Below are 19,639 nucleotides of genomic sequence, written 5' to 3'. Positions count from 1 at the left end.
ATTTCTACCACTAAGAGCTTCAGCCTCCTTAATTGTAGAAAGAAGAGTCACTTGTGGGAAACTCTGACCATCTAATAATGCTGTTGTCTGAGTTACTGGGGGGACCTGAAGGATGGTCTGGGAAGGTGAGTGAACACACAAGGGTAGTCACTTAGAATGGAGTCACTCCAGTCCCCTAAAGTCTCTCCCCAGCCCCATACAGTCTTTATGGAAGGAAGAAAATGAGCAAAAGGGGTTAAATTTTTCTCAGGCCAAGGAAAGAACTCAGAGTTCCTTGTTCCTTAAAGTTTACTGCCAGAGTCTCTGATCCAGATATCTGTTGGAAAGCCATGAATCAAGTGTAATTGATTAACATCCATCCACTCTTCTATTTATTGAACCACCTCATGCTTTAAAAGTAAAAACCAAGTTCATGTTTTATTTACCACTTTTTAAATAAAGCACTAGGTTCAAGAGAGGCTGTAGAGGGAAAATCAAGAATAGGAAAAGAAATCAATGCACAAAGCGTATATCTGCACTAAACATTGAAATTGGAAGAGAGACAGCAATGGACAATGGTATGCAAAAAAATAAGAGCTTGGATGTGAGTCCACCTGTTGCCACGTGCTGCTGCCTCTGTCACCTTTGCAGGTAATTAATACAGTTCTCTGATGCTACCTGAATCAAACCTAGAAAGCTCAGATTCTGGGATGTGATTGGGATTGTGCAATCTGAAACTTTTTTTTTTTTTTTAAAGATTTTATTTATTTATTTGACAGAGAGAGAGATAGCGAGAGCAGGAACACAAGCAGGGGGAGTGGGAGAGGGAGAAGCAGGCTTCCTGCCGAGCAGAGAGCCCGATGTGGGACTCGATCCCAGGACCCTGGGATCATGACCTGAGCCGAAGGCAGACGCTTAATGACTGAGCCACCCAGGCACCCTTAAAAGGAAAATAGAACCTGCAGTTCCACAGAAAAGTGCAATTTGTTTCATTCAAGATGTAGCTAACCACTGAGTATAGGAAGAAAGTTTCCTGACCTTTTAAGAGACTATTGCTCAGATGGTCTTTGGTTTTTTAAGACTGCTTGTCAAGGTGAAGATTTGTTTTGGTTTCCTTTGAAGCTGCCAATATGAAGAGAGAGAAGTGGGGTGAGGAGTGGATTGCAAAAGCTTGAAGGCTGAGAGCTTAGTCAACTTCCAGACCATAGACACGGAGGTCAGTGTGGCTGGACTGGAGCTGAGGAGAGGTGAGCTGGAAAGGTGCAAAGGGCCATGTGAAGGTGACTTTCTCTGCAGATGATAAGGAGCCACTGGAAAATGTTAGCAGGCAGCCCTGCCTGTCTCCTGATGCCTTGGCTCACAGTCTTCTCTTTGTTCCAGTCCCCATGGTCACAGAGTGCAGTGCTTCCATGTGCAGCTCTTGAGCCCCAAAGGCGTTTTCACTTTCCACATTCTCTTCCTTCAGCCCTCTGACTTTGTTCTCATTTACATCCACTCTGCATCTGAAATCTGAAACTCTCTGAACTCTGGGTGTAGTAACTTAACTGTCCTCCTGTTCTCATGTTCCCTTACCCTCTCTAAAGTTGCTTTTCTGGACTTCCAATACCTTTATTGGACTCTTGACTCAGTCCTTCCCCTCTCTCTGGACTTACCTCCTGGATTAGTTAGGATTCTCCAGAGAAACTGAACTAATAGGGTGTGAGTATGTATAGGTAGGTAGAAAGGTGGATGTAGCTATGTCTACTTATCTATTTATTGATTCAGAGATTACTTATGTATCTATTTATTATTGAAGTTATCAATTGAAATACAGTATTAGTTTGAGATGTACAATATAGTGACACTACAAAATACCATGGTAAGTATAGTTACCATCTGTCATCATACAAAGTTATTACAGTATTATTTACTATATTCCAAGCTACACTTTATATCCCCATGACTTACTTATTTTATTAACTGGAAGTTTGTACCTCTTAATCCCCTTTACCAATTTCCCTATCCTCTATCCCCTCTGGCAATCACTAGTTCTCTGTATTTAAGAATTTGTTTCTGTTTTGTTTAGCATAATACCCTTTAGGTCCATTCATGTTGTTTCAAATGGCAAGATGTCATTCTTTTTTTATGGCCACATAATATTTCATTGTGTATATATACTACATTTCTTTATCCATTCATCTATTGATGGATACTTCAGTTGCTTCCATATCTTGGCTATTGTAAATAATGCTGCTATGAACATAGGGGTGCATATATCTTTTTGGTTAGTGTTTTTATTTTCTTTGGTAAATACCTACAAGTGGAATTGCTGAATTGTATGGTATTTCTGTTTTTAATTTTTGAGGAACCTCATACTGTTTTCCGTGGTGGGTATACCAATTTACATTCTTACCATCATTACACAAGTGTTCCCTTTTCTTTGCATCCTTTGCCAACACTTGTTATTACTTGTGTTTTGATCCTAGAAATTGTGACAGTATGAAGTGATATCTCATTGTGGTTTTGATTAGCATTTCCCCAATGATTAGTCATATTGAGCATCTTTTCACATGTCTGTTGACCATCTCACCGTCATCTTTGGAAAAATGTTTAGTCAGGTCCTCTGACCATTTTAATCAGATTGTTTGTTTTTTGGTGTTGAGTTGTATGGGTTCTTTATATATTTTACATATTAACCCCATCAGATACGCCATTTGCAAATATCTTCTCCCATTCAGCAGATTGCCTTTTTGTTCTGTTGATGGTCTCCTTTGCTGTGCAAAAGCTTTTTAAATTTATGTAGTTCCAATAGTTTATTTTTGCTTTTGTTTTCCTTGTATGAAGAGATGGATCCAAAAAAATATTGCTAAGACCAGTGTCCCAAGAGTTTACTGCATATGTTTTCATTTACGAGTTTTATGGTTTCAGGTTTTACATTTAGGTCTTTAATCCATTTTGAGTTTATTTTTGTATATCATATAAGAAAATGGTTGATTTTCATTCTTTGGCATGTAGCTATTATTTCCCCAACACCATTTATTGAAGAAAACTCTCTTTTTCCCATTGTATGTTCTTTTCTCCTTTGTCAGGTTAATTGACCATATGAGCATGAATTTATTTCTGGGCTGTCTGTTCTGTTCCATTGATCTATGTATCAGTTTTTATGCCAGTACCATACTGATTTGGTTACTACAGCTTTGTAGTATAATTTGAAATCTGGGAGTGTGATACCTCCGGCTTTGTTCTTCTTTTTCAAAGTTGCTTTGACTATTTGGGGTCTTTTATGGTTCCATACCAATTTTAGGATTATTTGTTCTATTCTTTGAAAAAGCTCTTGATACTTTGATATGGATTTTATTGAATCTGTAGATTGCTTTGGGTAATGGACATTTTAACAATATTAATTCTTCCAATCCATGAGTGTGGTATATCTTTCCATTTATTTATGTCATCTTCAATTTCTTTCATCAGTGTCTTTTAGTTTTCAGAGTACAGGTTTTTCACCTCCTGGGTTAAATTTATTTCTAGGTATTTTATTCTTTTTTTATATAATTGTAAATGGGATCATTTTCTTGATTTCTGTTTACTAGTTTATTAGTGTATAGAAACAGATTTCTGTATATAAGTTTTGTATCCTCCAACTTTACTGAATTCATTTATTCTAACTTTGTTGTTGTTGTTGGAGCCTTAATGGTTTTCTATATATAGTATCATGTCATCTGCAAATAGTGACAGTTTTACTTCTTCGTTACCAATTCAGATGTCCTTGCCTTCTCTTCCCTCCTCCCCCCTCCCCTCCCATTCCTTTCTCTTTTCTTTATTTTCTTTCCTTGTCTGATTGCTGTGGTTATGACTTCGAGTATTATGTTGCATAAAAGTGGTGAGAGTGGATATCCTTGCCTTGTTTCTGATCTTAGAGGAAAAGCTTTCAGCTTTTCACCATTGAAGATGAAGTTAGCTATGGGTTTGACATATATGGCCTTTACTATGTTGAGTTGTGTTCTCTCTGTACCAACATTGTTTAGAGGTTTTTTTTCTTATCATGAATGAATGTTGGATTTTGTCAAGTGCTTTTTCTGCATCTCTTGAGATGATTGTATGATTTTATCCTTCATTTTGTTAATGTGGTATATCATGTTGATTGATTTTCATGGAGAGAGATATATTTTAAGGAATTGGCTCACACAGTTATGGAGGCAGGTGAATCCAAAATCTGTAGGGTAGGTTGGCAGGATGCAGATTCATGGAAGATCTGATGTTGTGATTCAAGTCAAAAGACTGTCAGGCTGGAGACCAGGAAAGAGCTGATGTGATTCAAGTCCAAAAGCTATTTGTTGCCAGGATTCCTTTCTTGCTTAGGGAGGTCAGTCTTTTCTTGTATTCATGTCTTTAATCAATTGAGAGGCCTACCCACATTATGGAGGACAGTCTGCTTTACTCAAAATTTATTTATTTATTTATTTATTTTATATTTTTTAATGAGTTGTAAGGCAGTGATTCCTCATATCTTAACATTACAGCTCTCCTTTATTTTTTTTTTTCAAATTTTTATTTAAATTCTAGTTAACATGTAGTGTAATATGTTTTCAGGAGTAGAATTTAGTGATTCATCACTTACATTTAATACCCAGTGCTCATCCCGATCAAAATTCCAATGACATTTTTCAAAGTGCTGGAACAAACAATCCTAAAATTTGTATGGAATCAGAAAAGACCCCGAATCGCCAAGGAGATGTTGAAAAAGAAAAACAAAGCTGGGGGCATCACTTTGCCCGATTTCAAGCTATATTACAAAAGCCGTGATCACCAAGACAGCATGGTACTGGCACAAAAACAGACATACAGACCAATGGAACAGAATAGAGAACCCAGATATGGACCCTCAACTCTATGGTCAAATAATCTTTGACAAAGCAGGAAAAAACATGCAATGGAAAAAAGACAGTCTCTTCAATAAATCATGCTGGGAAAATTGGACAGCCACATGCAGAAGAATGAAACTCGACCATTCTCTAACACCATTCACAAAGATAAACTCATAAGTGGATGAAAGACCTCAATGTGAGACAGGAATCCATCAAAATCCTAGAGGAGAACATAGGCAGTAACCTCTTTGACATCGGCCACAGCAACTTCTTTCAAGATACATCTCCAAAAGCTAGTGAAACAAAAGCAAAAATGAACTTTTGGGACTTCATCAAGATAAAAAGCTTCTGCACAGCAAAGGAAACAGTCAACAAAACAAAACAAAGAGGCAGCCCACAGAATGGGAGAAGATATTTGCAAATGACACTACAGATACAGGGCTGGTATCCAAAATCTATAAAGAACTTCTCAAACTCAACACCCAAAAAACAAATAATCAAGTCAAAAAGTGGGCAGAAGAGATGAACAGACACTTCTCTGAAGAAGACATACAAATGGCTAACAGACACATGAAAAAATGTTCATCATCATTAGCCATCAGGGCAATCCAAATCAAAACCACACTGAGATACCACCTTACACCAGTTAGAATGGCCAAAATGGACAGGGAAAGAAACAACAAATGTTGGAGAGGTTGTGGAGAAAGGGGAACCAACCCTTTAAAAACCCTCTCACAGAAACATCCAGAATGATGTTTATCTAAATATCTGGGTGCCACAGCCCAACCAAGTTAAAACATAAAAGTAACCATCACACCTTCCTGTCTTCTCTAACCATGAATGTGTCTGTTGGCTTCTCCCTTACTCCCTTACCTTGTTGTGTAACTATCACACCTGCTTTGTTAATGGTAAAGTTTGTATCACTCCTGCAATCTGCTTCCTCTACTCCTGAAACTGTTCAGCAACACTGAAGAAAACCACACACCTGGATATAATGGCACTACAAGATAGTGGTCTCCAGCTTTAGGGAGGTCCTCAGGGCTGCTTGGGTGTGTGTCCCTGGCCAATTCCCTCTCCATTCCCACAGAGACTCTTTTAGACCTCTACAGTTCTAGAGACTCCCTTACACATCCCTGTCTCTTTCTCTCTCAGCAGATGAACTTACCTATTACTGTGTAGTGAAAATTGTGGGTTTTAAACATGAACCACCTCAACTTGCTGCTCTTCCTCCCTGTCTGAACCATCTGAATAATCTTGGCCTGCCCACATATGAGAATGTTGGAAGCAGATTAGGGGCCAACAAGCATATACATTTTGTCTTCAGAATTCATCCAGGGTGACTGTGCCTCTAACCCCCTACCCAGGACTCTTTGAAGGTCATGACCACCTGCTTTCTGATTTCACCTGCCCCCTCCATGGTAGTCCATTCCATCTTTCAACTTGCCTCACCTACTAAATGCCCACTTTGAACTCCTCTCTCTGATGTAACAACTCAGGGTGGTGAATCCAAATAGGATTTAGAAATGGTAGGACATGGTATCTGGATGTGGTTGGACAGATGGTACCAGTCATGGAGACATGGCAATAGGAAGAGGAACAGGGTGTTTTAGAAGGAAGATGATAAATGAGTTTGGCCACAGTAAGTCTCAGGTGCCTATGGAACATGTATAACCACTATGACCTCATAAAGGGTTTTTATTAGGCCTGACTTATTCCCTCCCTCCAGGCCATGTGAGTTCATTTTTTATCTTATAGTTCACTAAAATAAAAGGAACGATGTTGATCACCTAAGCCTAGTTGTTTAAACAAGAGGGGATTTATTATGTGTAACTGAAAAGACCCTTGTTACAGCAGGAATACCTTGCATACATCAAAGAGAGGTCCCAGCGCATGCCAGCATCAGCAGTCTGTCAGTCTCTGTACTGTAATCTTTTGCGATCTTTGCCTAACTGTGGATTGTCTGAAGTTCATCCCAGACCCTGGTGAGCTTATAGGGAGTAACTCTAAAGTTATCCACCACCAGTTTTATTGTTTGGGTCAAGTGTGTAGTCTCTGCAGAATTATTAAATCAGGCTCCTCAAAAAGACCTCTGTCTGTTTATTCATCAGTTCCTCTAAGCATGTCATATAATTGCCATCAAGGGGGGAGGGTGATGAGGACAGTCCTAATTGCACTGCAGGCGTTTGGGAGGGTCTGGAATTGTCAGCTGCTATTTGCAGCATTGGTTGGCGTTAGAAACAGGCATGAAAGAAAACACATGCTGAGACATCTCTTGAATCTATCTCTAGACTGAGAACCTGGCTCATTCCCACATAAAGACCCACTTTTTTTTTTTTTTTTAAGACCCACTTTTAAAAGGCTATTTTGTGTTCATGATGGCAAATGCCAAGGGTGTGTGTGTGTGCGAGTATGTGTGTTTGTGCATGTGTGCACTTGAATGTTGAGCCTTTGAAACAAGCCTTGTAGACCTCTATACCATTAGAGTGTTAGTATCAGGAAGGCAGTTCTGTGTCTGGCTGGAATCTCAGAAAGGAGGCTGGGCTGCAGACAGAGTTTTGGGAGTCATTATATGCCAGTGGAAGTTGAAACATTTTGTTCTTTCTTAGATATCTTTTACATCCTTCAACTCCCAGATTCCTTAATTCCAGCATTAGAAATTTATATTCTCCTTAACTATACAAAAAATCAGCAGACGTGTAACTCTTTAAAATAAAGATTGTGATTTTTTTTTTCCCCTGTCATCACACAGTTGTAAACACCGCTGGTGTAGGGTCTAAATAATCGTGTTAGTAGAAAAATAAAGGGAGAAAACATTGTAAAATTTTAAAAGAAGAACATTCAAAACTATTTTTATTAATTTCAGAAAGATTGGAGAGTGAAGACAGATCCTCTTAATGTCTTACAAGAATGAAATCCTTGAAGGGTTTATAATCACCGAAAAGGTATCAATAGAATGTATAGAAAAATGGACAAATCAGTTGTTCTACTTCTTAAATACTGAAGCACATCTAACGGTGCACTCAAGTACAGAATTACAGAGGAGCGGATGAATGAATGAATGAAAGAACGAACGAATGAGTCAGTAAATTCTCCTTGGGAGTAAGTTAAGCTCATTGGGATATCCCTTATCTTCCTCGACCTACTTACAAGTCAATGGATGATGTGCCTTTAGTACCTGAGGGTCTCCCACTACTCCTAAACCAAAAGTAAAAAAGGATAGATTCAATGTCCCTATTAATTTATTAATTAACTTTGCATTATTTCATCAGGTGCCGCCAAGAAATTGCTGTCAGTCGGTCACTTTTCTTTTTCTTCTTCTCTAATGTACAGAGCGGCTCCAAGTAATACATGCTTTTCGTTCATTTCTCTGTGTCAAATCTGCAGGAAAGGTGGCGTCCCAGGGCCAGGGGACCAGTCTTCCAAGATTGGTGGCGGTAGATCTTACACTGATGAAACCAAACATGTTTTGCTGAGAATATTGATAAAACCATTCATTTTTACTGAGGGCTGTTCACACTGATAGATGGTCAAAAACAAGAAGCAAAATAAATATGGATGATCCTGGTATTACTGCCTCTGACACTTTTCTTATTACTTTAATATTTTTCTATACAGTCTACATGTGTGGATGAGTGCCAGACTGCATTTAATTTTCCTGTGCCTCCTGGAATTGTGGTTGTGAGTTTTATGTACTAATTCCTAAAGGAAAAGATATTTTTCTATATGAAGATGTGGGGCTTCACCTTGACAATATGATTGCTGCTTTCTAAATCTGTTAAACTTTAACAGATGTGTGTCTAATGAGATAAGCAGATTAATTGAAATATAGAATTATTAAAATCTTCCTAAAACAAAATTTTTATAATTCCCTGCCTTAATAAATTATATTCAGTATAGTCTATTTACCTTCCTTTGATTAATCTGGATTTTGTCATGCTTCAGGCTATAAATAATCATTTCTGCTTCTACTGTAATATGTATGCATATATAGAAGGAGAAAGCAAGTCCCCTCTCTTTATTTCTAGGATGTAGCCTCAGAATTGCATTTAAAACAACAACTAAAATCCTTTCCGTCCATTTGTTTTCTTTGGGTTGCCTCTTTAACCCACAAGCTAACTGAGTACTGCCCCAAATTCAGTTTCATTGGGAATTTAGTTATTTGAGGTTTTAAAATCACTCTTAATCCTTTTTTTCCAACTTCAATTGGAAGTCATACATTTTTATAAGGTATGTTTAAGTTGCTGACTAAGTCAAACAAATGAATGTCTCCTGAGTTTTATAGAAAGCAAGCATTTTAAAACAAAATCCTAAGTTAGATGACCTGAGATGGGAATTTATCTGCTGGTTGAATGCTATAACCATCCCCAGCCTTTCTCCTAACTCTTCATTCATTGTTCAGGCAATGAATATTTATTGAGTATTTACAACTTGTCAGACAGTGTAAAATGCTGGGGAACACAGAGATGACAAGTCACAATCTTGCCTTCATTGTACTTAAAGCCTAGTGGGGCATTAGACAGGGATTCTCTCTTCTGCATCACTGGCTGATAGAATACAATCAAGGCTAGATTTCAAGTTAATTGTTCTCAGTCAATAAAAAAAACAAAATTTTAGCATCCTTCTTGAAAAATTAAAGCTTTCTCCCAGCAAAAGTTTGCAAGAGGCTTCAACAAACAATAGTACTACATCAATGGTTTTCAAACTCTAGCGTGCCTGGAATTACTGGAGGGCTTATTAAAACACAGATTGCTGGGCCCTGGACCAGAGATTCTGATTCAGTAGGTCTGGGGTTGGAGATGGGGGTGGATGGGGGGATTTGCATTTCTAAGAAGTCCCCAGGTGATACACAGGCTGCTGCTTTGGGGACTACACTTTGAGAAGCACTGGTCAGAAGTATTTTGTTTCTCAAAAGACCCTCCCTCTGGCAATGACGATGATGATGATGTTGATGTTAATAATAATAGCCCACACATAGTGAGCTCTTGTGGAGTGACAGGGATCTTGCCCTTGACATCCATCATTACATTCAGTTCTCACAACAACTTAATGAAATAGTTGTGATTACTATCCTCATTCTACAAGTTAAGGAAATAAATATTTGGAGAGGTTAATTGATTTGCTCAATGTCGCAGAGCTAGTCAGGGACAAAAGCTAGGATGTGAATTTAAATCTTTTTGATACATGTCTGTGGTTTCAACCACAGGGCTCTTCTGCTTTCCTATGATGCCCAGCACATCTGGGTAATCACAGTCTTCTTGGGAGACACCTGTGGGCATCTGTTGGACCTATATCCATATGCACCCACACCTAGGGATTCTGAATAGATGACTTTTTAGGTTCTCAAAGGCATCAGGAGATAGCAGAACTTCCTTTAGTAATCTATTCTAGTGGCTAATAAGTTTTTTGTGATGGGAAAAAATTTTTAATTGGATAAAATCCTTCTTTTTTACCAATTTTTAAAAGCCATTCAACCATCGAGAATTAGATAACCATAGCACAGTACACCTAGTTGAGTTGACCCTATCTTTAGATGAAATAGGATTTGACAGTGAGGGTTGGAACTGGGTCTGCCGCTTTATCTAGAAGGTCATATACCCCCTTTCCAATCCTCATCCACTTGCAATCCATTTAAAAGGTGTCTGTGAAATTAATTTGAGCTTTTTTGACCTGAGTTAAAGTACTTTTTGCATATCTCCTGACATAAAAATAGTAATGATTCACTATATTAATTAAGAGTTCTGTCAGGAAGACTCAGTGATCTTACCCACAAGGTGAGGAAAATCAGAGAATGTGCTGGTGGCTCATCAGCATCCTGGGAAGGGCCATCTTGCTTCCTGGTTAGACATTTTCATTGGGGAATTGATCCCATCTCCTGACCTTACAGCAGATTCTTCTTCCACCTACAGAGGATGCGGAGTCCTTTCAGATGGATTATTATTGTAATAATATAATATTATTATTATAAAATAAAACACATCTACAGAAGGCAACACAAAGCAATTATTATATGGCAATGAGTTATTCTGAGTGAACATTCTTGAAACTGCTAAGTCAAGAAATAGAAGTTTGTCACCCGCCATGATGGCTAATTTTATGTGTCAACTTGACTGGGCTAAGGGATGTCCAGATAGCTGGTAAAACAGTACTCCTGGCTATATCTGTGAGGGTGCCTCTGGAAGAGATTAATAGTTGAATCAGGCTAGGGATTCCCAGGCCTTCAGACTTGGACTGGATTATACCATTGTGTTTCCTGGTTCTCCAGCTTGCACATGGCAGATTATGGGACTTCTTGGCCTCCACAGTCATGTGAGCCAATTCCTGTAATAAATATCCTCTTACATCTATATATATCCTGTTGGTTTCCTGGAGAACCCTGGCAGTATACCCACCCAGAAGTTCCACCTTCCCCACAAAAGTAACCATATCCTGACTTTATTTTTTAAATTAACATATAATGTATTATTTGTTTCAGGGGTACAGGTCTGTGATTCATCAGTCTTACACAATTCACAGCGTTCACCATAGCACATACCCTCCCCAATGTCATCACCCAGCCACCCCATCCCTCCCCCTTCCACTCCAGCAACCCTCAGTATGTTTCCTGAGATTAAGAGTCTCTTATGGTTTGTCTCCCTCTCTGGTTTCGTCTTGTTTCATTTTTCCCTCCCTTTGCCTATGATCCTATGCCTTGTTTCTCAGATTTCTCGTATCAGTGAGATCATATCATATCCTGACTTTTTATTGTAATCACTTTGCTTCATTGTTATAGTGTTATTCTGCCTATGTGCATCCTTAGCACTATAGTTTAGTCTTGCTCATTTTTAAAATTTGATTACCTTTAAGTTTCTTCTAACTTATAAAATCCCTCTCCATCCCTTTCTTTGTCTTTAAATTTATGTGGAAGAATCCAGGCCATTTGACCTTTAGAGTTTCTCCAAGTCTGGATTTGGCTGATGGCAGCCTCTTAGTGCTGTACAACATGTTGCCCTGTCCTCTTATTTCTTAAAAATTGGCAACCCCAAATTGGCACCCCAAACTGAGGCTATTCTTACTCTATAATTTCTTTCCCATTTATTAGTTAGAATACATTTATGAAGAGATACTTCGTTTACTGTTGATTAATCAGTGGTAAAGCTCATGTAGAGAGAGAAGGATAAATGCTTGATTCTTTCCCTTTATTTGCTAATTCTCAGGAACTAGTACTTCAGAGGTGACTAATACCTTTTTTACAAAATAATTTAAGAACTCATGGATTTAGGGCACCTGGGTGGCTCAGTCGGTTAAGCGCCTGCCTTTGGCTCAGGTCATGATCTCAGGGTCCTGGGATCAAACCCCACGTTGGGCTCTCTGCTCAGTGGGGAGCCTGCTTCCCCCTCTCCCTCTCTGCTGCTCCCCCTGCTTGTGCTCTCTCTCTCTGTCCAATAAATAAAATCTTAAAAAAAAAAAAAAGAACTTATGGATTTAGATATACTTATAGGTTTAAATACATTACATTTATTACCATTACTGAAGCTCAAATGATCACATATTTGGTCAGTGGAAGCCTCTTCAAGGTGGCTCCTGAGTCCTTTTAACATGACCCAAGTAGTGATCAATAGCTTCCTTGCTCTCTGGTATGACAAGATGTTCTAGCTTGCCCTGTATACTTCCTGTGTCATGCCTGGAATCTACCATTTGTCTAATAAGGTTTTTTTATTGAGAAATTATATTTTTAAATCATATGTGGTGTTAGGGATGCTCATACTGGATCAATCTTCTGTTTCTAGTCCTTAAAGTGGACAGAGCTTGAAAAAGATAAATGTGTGTAGACACACACACATATCTGTGCATATATTTTGCATCTGCTCTTTCCCCCAGTTATTAATAGTTGTACTTTGTCTAATTGTTTAGACAAATAGTTTCTTGACCCTTATGTCATCTTTGGCCCACAGGCAAAGTATCCAATGTCAAAGTCGCCCTAGTCATCTTGGTTGTCTGAAGCTCATTCCTCAGGAAGCGTTCTTGGGAATAATATTTCTTGTGTCCTTGTATGTTGATAAGTTTGTGCCTTTTGTACTTGAAAACAAGTTTTACTGGATATCAAATCCTTGGCTCCTTCTTTCTTTGTGTACCTTAAATATGTTACAACATTTCCTTCTGGGAAAAAGCATTGCTGTGGAAAAAAACTAATGGCAATCTAATTTTCCTTCCCTTATAATTCACTTGTTCTTTTTCTATATGCCCAAGCAATTTTTCCTTCCTGTCCCTTCCCAATATGGCTTGGTAGTGGTCATTCTGGGTTGATATTCATAGTGTGTGTGTTTTTTTTTTCAGTAATATATATATATTGTATGTGTATGGTTTTAGAAAAGTTTCATATATATAGTTTTATATATATATGTAGTTTTAGAAAAGTTTTTCTTAAGTTATAGTTTTTAGTATTTGTTCTATTCCTTTTGGTTTTTCTTCTACAAGGACTCTTATCAATACATTCAAGCTCCTTTGCTTATCTTTAATATTACTCATTTCTCTTGATTTTTTTTTCAAGATTTTATTTATTTATTTGACAGAGAAAGAGGCAGCAAGAGAGGGAACACAAGCAGGGGGAGTGGGAGAGGAAAGAAGTAGGTTTCCCGCTGATCAGGGAGCCCGATGAAGGGGTTGAGATCATGACCTGAGCTGAAGGCAGAAGCTTAATGACTGAGCCCCCCAGATGACCCTCTCTTGAATCTTTTAAAAGATTTCTTTCTTCATTACTTTTTGATTAAGAGATTTCTCTTTTGCACATTTAGTTTCTCTTAGGGTATTATCTGTTATGTATATTCGCTCTTACATTCCTTCATGTTTACTCTCCATTCCTGAAATGAAGTTTTATTTCTAATTTGTATTTGTCATCTCATTTCCAAGTTTTTCTAATTTTGATTTTTTTCAAGTTTTCTATCATTTTCTTAATGTCTTTGAACTCACTGTGAAGTATTAGATTACAGTTTTGGTTCTGTATTGTGGATGTATCTTTCTGGCATGCTTTCTTTGCCTGTGGGATGCTATTCAGTTCCTTATTTTCTTTTTCCTTATAATAACTTTGTATGGTATATGCTTTGATACTTTTCTATAGCACATTTCTTAGTGAAATTGGTTTTTCTGAACTTTAGAATGAGGCAGGGGTTTGATGAAACATTTCTTACTTCACAGAGCCCCCTCTCTTGTTTTAGTGTTGTGTTCAAATATATGGCAGCTTTCTTTCTCAGCTTTCTTGACTCTGTTTCCCTCCTCCACTTTGGTCTGAACTTTCTCTTTCCTTTGTCTCCGTGTCCCTATTCTGCCTGGTTTTCATTGCACTCCCATCAGTTTCTCTGCAGTCTGAGCCCCATCCTAGAAGGGAGCCCTGATTTCACAGGGTCCCCTTCAGTCCCTCTTACTGCAGGCCACTTGAGTTCACTTGCTATTGGCAAGAGCTCAACTGCCCAGTTTCAGCTGCTGTTCTCCAATTGGTCCTCCATATTTTCCAGTGATATCTGTTGACTATAGTGTGGTTTTCCTGTTCTTGATCCATAAGTGAGAAGTCCCATTGCTTCCTTCTTCCTCCTACATAGATAGGCTACTATGCAGGTATTGTGAGGGTTGGGTTGTTTCCACCCACTTATATTGGGATTCATGGGGATACCTTGTCATCTAGTCTTGATATAAGTATTGTCCAGGTTTTTGGTTTTGCTCTCTTATTCATTAAAAAATATTTATTTATTTATTTATTTAAGAGGGGGTGGGGGAGAGGTAGGTGAGGGGAGGGGAGAGAGAGAAAGAGAATTGTAAGCAGACTCCCCACAGAGCATGGAACTCAATTCCATGACCCTGAGATCATGACCTGAGCCGAAATCAAGACTCAGGTGCTTAACCAACTTAGCCACCAGGTGCCTCTGTCTTACTCTATGTTAATGTGGGAATTTGGAGAGATTGAAAAACAGTGCTTGCCACACTCTCAGTTTCCCAGAATCTTCCCCTACCAAGGAACCCTTGATAAATGTTCCCCCAGTCTTCCTTCTCACCTAGAGAAGGGAAAACTATTTTAGTCTCCCTGGTAAAAACATGGAAAAATTTTTGATGGAGAACTCTCTCTCTCTTCTCCTCAGCGTACTCAAGCCCTTTTACCCCTCTTTGCCCTCCCTGGGCAAGTTTTAGCAGGATGGAGAGGAAAACAGGTATGCTTTAGAGTTTGACAGTATGACAGGATTCTTGGAACATTTTTGCAACTTGCCCTCCACAGACTGAATTGAAAGGTCAGTGACAGCAGAATGTTTCAGAGATGAAAGCTATTTTGTCCCAAGTGGAGTTTAAGTGATTCATTCTTAAATAGGAGGAAATCACTCCAAGTAACAGATTTTCTGGGGCTACTAATCCACTTCCAGGTGGAGGCAGGCACCACTAGGAGAAATCAGCAGTGTGACCTCAGAAACATTTTTGATGCTTGTATTCACACGGTGAAAACTGGGGAGCTGTAGGATTTTAACCCTGTAATACAGACCAGTTTTGGTGGTTTTCCTCCTCACTGTGGCTTCTGGAGGAAGGCAGCATATGACTGAAGGAGGTACTCCCTCCTCCCTGCCTGGCAGTCCCTGTGCCCTCCGTGGGTCAGTGAGGGTCCGTCAGCTCTGCAGTTTTTCTGGCTCTGCAGCCTCTGCGGTTTTTCTGTGCAGGTGCTGGCCCTCCTTGGACATCCAAGTACGGTCCTGCTTGGGGCTGTCTGACAGCTAGGGCTCCCTCTGAGTTTCCAACCAGGCAGAAGGCCCCGTTTGAGTGGCATTTCTTTTATAAGCCGGGAGCCAACGAACAATCAGCCCTTCCACCAGGCCAGCATTCAGTGTGTGGCTGGAAAGTGTCTCTTGGTGACCTTTATTTGCATTGGCCTGCAGATAATAGTAAGTTTCCTTAGTGAGGAGGAGAAGGGAGGAGGTAAAGGGCATATGTGAAGCCTAAGTATTAGCTCTGAGGACTTAAGTATAGGATGTGCGGCCAGCTCTGGCAACCCCAGTTCTGCTGCCCTTTACGAAGGAGACAATGACTGTATCATTAACCACCCCGGTCGAGCACCACCAGAGGGACACTCACAAGTTCAAAGACATTAGAGTTCAAACTGCCCCTGTCCTTCTGAGGTCCCTCAAGCAGGAGGCCGCACCTAGTAGCTGCCAAAGGGATACAACTTGGCTATATAGGAGAGGTCGCCAGCTGGCAGCCTGCAGATGAGTTTGGTTTGGACTTCAGAGAGTTAAAAAAAATGTTTTTAATTAGTTGCCAACATTTAAATATCAGGAGACTTCATGTTTTAAAAAAGAAGAAAAAAAAGTCAGTGTCTGGCTTCTCTTGAGAAGCCAGGGACGTGGCAACTAGTGGCTGGCACTGAGTGGCAAACTGCTCCCTAACGGAGGGGCCTGTGTGCTCCCCGTGGCCATGGCCATGGCCCCTCTCGCCCCTCTGCCATCATTTTTGCTCTTTCTCCTGGGTTATTCCCATCAGCATAAAAACCTAATGTAATTTCTCCTTTCTTTTCTAAAAAAATTTTTAATTTTAATTCTAATTTAATTTAATTTTTTTAAAGATTTTATTTATTTGACAGAGAGAGACGGAGTGAGAGAGGGAACACAAGCAGGGGGAGTGGAAGAGGGAGAAGTAGGCTTCCCGTGGAGCAGAGAGACCAATGCGGGGCTTGATCCCAGGGCCCTGGGATCATGACCTGAGCCGAAGGCAGATGCTTAATGACTGAGCCACCCAGGCGCCCTAAAAATTTTTTAATTTTTAAATTTTTTTAAGATTTTACTTATTTGAGAAAGAGCACAAGCAGGGACGGGGCAGAAGGAGAAGCAGACTCCCCGCTGAGCAGGGAGCCCGATGTGGGACCCGATCCCAGGACCCTGAGGTACTGACTGAGCCACCCGGGTGCTCTGTTTCTCCTTTCTTAAAAATAATCGACCTTCGATCTACCAGACCACTCTGAGCACCCATGAAACCAGCCTGAGATGTAAGAAGATCTGGATCTCTACAAACAGAATATCGCAGGCAGTTGGTTTTGAGGTATGAAGTGGGGAGCCATGATTCGGCAGGCAGATATTGGAGGATAAACGGCAGGGGGAGGGTGCCTGGACGTGGGGATCCTACACCACCGGTGAGTGACAGCCTCGCGCGCTGTGGACGGGGCACAGACTCGCAGACTGGTAGCGTCGGGAAAGGACTTTAGGGCAGCCCCCGGGGTGGAAAACCAGAGCCCCGGGGTCACGCACACGCGAACTGCAGCCCCCTGGACAGAAACCCGGAACAGCGGAGTCGTGCACGCGCGCGATCGGGGAGCAGCTGGCGGTTTTAGAAGCACAAAGGGCAGAGACGTGTCCTGACCTGGAGGCAGGACTGGGGGCGCTGCGGAGGGGCGCACAACCCAGGACGCTGCAGTTTATAGCAGCATGGACAGAAACGGAGATGCTGTGGCCTGGAGAGCTCACTGAAGAACAGACTGCGGTCTCTCTGCTCTGAGGCAGAGAGTTGGAAACGGTCTCTTCTGCTCTGACTCGCGGAAGAGACACGGAAAGCCGCCAGGGAAAGGCGCCAGAGAACAAAAGCCCCAAAGACTGATTCCCACTGAGCCCATCCCCCACCACAGGGGCGCAGGGCAACTCCGCCCAAACAGGGTTGCCTTGGTAACAGCGTGGCAGGCCCCTCCCTCAGAAGACAGGCTGGGAAAACAAGAGGCCAGCAACCCTAAGGTCCCAAGAAAACAGGTGCATCTTGCTTGGGTTCTGGTCAATAATTTGGACTCTATACATTCCCTCAAACACCCATCAACAGAATGACTAGGAGGAGGAGCCCCCAAAATAGAAAAGACTCAGAGATTATGACTTATGCTGCAGATTTACAAATGGATGCAGATATAACCAAGATGTCAGAGATGGAATTCAGGCTAGCAATTGTGAAGACAATGGCTAGAATGGAGAAATCAATTAATGGCAACATAGAGTATCTAAGGGCAGAAATAAAAGGTGATTGGCAGAACTTAAAAATGCTATCAATGAGATCCAATCCAATCTAGATAATCTAACAGCTAGGGTAACTGAGACAGAAGAGAGAATAAGCGACCTGGAAGACAATATAATAGATAAAAAGGGAAAAGAGGAGGCCAGGGAAAAACAACTCAGATTCCATGAAAATAGAATCAGAGAAATAAGTGACACCATGAGGTGTTCCAATGTCAGAATAATTGGAATCCCGGAGGGAGTGGAGAGAGAGAGAGGACTAGAAGATGTATTTGAGCAAATCATAGCTGAGAACTTCCCTAATCTGGGGAATGAAACAAACATTCAAGTCCTAGAGGCAGAGAGGACCCCTCCTAAGATCAAGGAAAACAGGCCAACACCCCGGCATGTAATAGTAAAACTTGCAAATCTTAGAACCAAGGAAACCATCTTAAGGGCAGTTAGGGGGAAGAGAGTCCTTACGTACAGAGGGAGGAACATCAGAATAACGTCAGACCTATCCACAGAGACCTGGCAAGCCAGAAAGGCCTGGCAAGACATATTCAGGGTACTAAATGAGAAGAACATGCAGCCAAGAATACTTTATCTGGCAAGGCTTTCATTTAGAATGGATGGAGAGATGCAGAGCTTCCACGACCGGCAAAAGTTGAAAGAATATGTGACCACTAAGCCAGCCCTGCAAGAAATATTAAGGGGGGTTCTATAAAAGGAGAAAGACCCCAAGAGTGATCTACAACAGAAATTTACAGGGACAATCTACAAAAACAACGTCTTCACAGGCAACATGATGACAATTAATTCATATCTTTCAATAATCACTCTCAACGTGAATGGCCTAAATGCTCCCATAAAATGGCACAGGGTTGCAGATTGGATAAAAAGACAGGACCCATCCATATGCTGTCTACAAGAAACTCATTTTGAACCTAAAGATACATCCAGACTGAAAGTGAAGGGATGGAGATCCATCTTCCATGCCAGTGGACCTCAAAAGAAAGCTGGGGTAGCACATCGGTCCAAAACCTATGGGATACTGCAAAGGCGGTCCTAAGGGGGAAATACATAGCCATCCAAGCCTCACTCAAAAAAATAGAAAAATCCCGAATTCACCGACTAACTGTACACCTTAAAGAACTAGAGAAAAAGCAACAAACGATGCCTAAGCCACTCATTAGAAGAGAAATAATTAAAATTAGAGCAGAAATCAATGAATTAGAAACCAGAAACACAGTAGATCAGATCAATGAAACTAGAAGTTGGTTCTTTGAAAGAATTAATAAGATTGATAAACCACTGGCCAGACTTATCCAAAAGAAGAGAGAAAGGACCCAAATTAATAAAATTATGAATGAAAGGGGAGAGATCACGACTAACACCAAGGAAATAGAAACAATTATTAGAAATTATTATCAACAACTATATGCCAATAAACTGAGCAATCTGGATGAAATGGAGGCCTTCCTGGAAACTGATAAGCTGCCAAGACTGAAACAGGAAGAAATTGACAACCTGAATAGGCCAAGAACCAGTAACGAGATTGAAGCAGTGATCAAAAACCTCCCAAAAAATAAGAGTCCAGGGCCTGATGGATTCCCTGGGGAATTCTACCAAACATTCAAAGAAGAAATAATACCTATTCTACTGAAGCTGTTTTCAAAAAATAGAAACAGAAGGAAAACTTCCAAACTCATTCTATGAGGCCAGTATTACCTTAATCCCCAAACCAGGCAAAGACCCCATCAAAAAGGAGAATTTCAGACCGATATGCCTGATAAATATGGATTCCAAAATCCTCAACAAAATCCTAGCTAATAGGATCCAACA

General features: G+C 40.4%; 1 long non-coding RNA gene across 4 annotated transcripts in view; it reads left to right on the top strand.

Moving 5' to 3' along the window:
• Positions 1-19,639, top strand: part of LOC118002904 — a 75,845-nt gene that overhangs the window by 17,110 nt on the left and 39,096 nt on the right. For 2 of the 4 annotated variants that reach the window (XR_004677211.1, XR_004677210.1), the window contains exon 3: positions 442-630. The exons of the other annotated variants lie outside the window; for them this stretch is intronic. This is a non-coding gene — a long non-coding RNA (uncharacterized LOC118002904). The remainder of the gene's footprint in view (positions 1-441; positions 631-19,639) is intronic. 4 annotated transcript variants of the gene reach the window in all.

Source organism: Mirounga leonina, unplaced genomic scaffold (assembly GCF_011800145.1).
Source record: "Mirounga leonina isolate KUSES-001 unplaced genomic scaffold, KU_Mleo_1.0 Mir_85, whole genome shotgun sequence".
Classification (NCBI taxonomy): domain Eukaryota; kingdom Metazoa; phylum Chordata; class Mammalia; order Carnivora; family Phocidae; genus Mirounga; species Mirounga leonina.
The sequence above is the reverse complement of the archived record's forward strand: the minus strand, read 5'-3'. Positions and strand labels throughout refer to the sequence as shown.